Genomic DNA, 1,251 nt, shown 5'->3' with positions numbered 1-1,251 from the left:
ATTTTACTGAAGATATATATACATATATATATATATATATATATATATATATATGTATACACACACACATAGCCTTGGCTATGGTATTTTTCTTCTTCTATGCTCATAATTTGAAAGTTAGTTCTTTTCATGGTTTTCCAACACTCTCCCAGGTTCCTTTCCTTTAAAAAAATTCTCATTGACCTTTACTGAGTGATCCAATTTCTCTACTTTGTCTTCCACCCCTGACTCTATTTTCAGCATGATTCATTTTTTTTAAGAAACTTTATTGAGAATTTCACACATGCATATAAGGTGTTTTGATCACATCCATGTCCACTCTCTCCCCTCCAGCACTGCCCATATCTCCCCATCACTTTTTTCTGACAACTTCTCTCCTTTCTTTCTTTCTTTCTTTATTTTTATGGGGCTTTTGGCTACTCTTTCTTTCTTTCTTTCTTTCTTTCTTTCTTTCTTTCTTTCTTTCTTTCTTTCTTTCTCTCTTTCTCTCTCTCTCTCTCTCTCTCTCTCTCTCTTTTCAGTGGGGCTTTTTGCTACTCTTACATTACCCCTCTGAAGAGGTAACCCTAAAATCTTTTAAGGATTAGATAAGAGCTCCCAAATACTTTTGACATTTTTGGCCTTTGGAACAGAGTATGTTGCTAAGAGGCTCAAGGACATTTTGACTTTTAGCCAAGAAACCGGCTACTTTTCTTTGGGGTCTTTTTTACCCTAACTGCGTAGCCGATTCCTGCCTCCTATTCTTATCACAACATCCTCTGAAGAAGTTACCCAAATTGCTGATAGAGAATCGGGAAGCAGACCACTCTGGCTTCTTCCATGCTGAACAGGGATGTAGGGTGAGGCGATTGGGGTACCCCGTAAGTGGGTCTATATAAAAGACTTGCAAATTGCATAACTCTTATCTGTAGGGAGCAAAGAAAGTCCTTGACTGGTGAATAGGGGATGTGAAGGAGAAGTAAAGACAAGAGTAGTTAGCATTACAAGTTCTCGATGGAGAACCAGAAAAAAGTCATCTAACAGGGAAAATTTCAAATATTCATATCTTAGTCCATTGCGATTTCTTGACGAGAGCTTCTAAAAGAATCCCTCTATTGGGCTCTTCCTCATTTCTCTGTTGTCTGCCAAAGCTGTACTCAAGAGTGATGGATTCAGGATTTGCTTTCAGGTATTTTGATAGCTGTGGTTAGAATAAGTGTCAATTGCCTCTCAAAGGTTTCTAGATAGGGGGAGAAAACAAATTTATCCATC

General features: G+C 37.8%; 1 pseudogene; it reads left to right on the top strand.

Moving 5' to 3' along the window:
• Nucleotides 1-245, top strand: part of LOC103740707 — a 2,665-nt pseudogene extending 2,420 nt beyond the window's left edge.
• Nucleotides 246-1,251: the final 1,006 nt, after the last annotated feature.

The sequence above is a fragment of the Nannospalax galili genome, unplaced genomic scaffold (assembly GCF_000622305.1).
Source record: "Nannospalax galili isolate Female #2095 unplaced genomic scaffold, S.galili_v1.0 scaffold801, whole genome shotgun sequence".
Lineage (NCBI taxonomy): Eukaryota > Metazoa > Chordata > Mammalia > Rodentia > Spalacidae > Nannospalax > Nannospalax galili.
The sequence above is the reverse complement of the archived record's forward strand: the minus strand, read 5'-3'. Positions and strand labels throughout refer to the sequence as shown.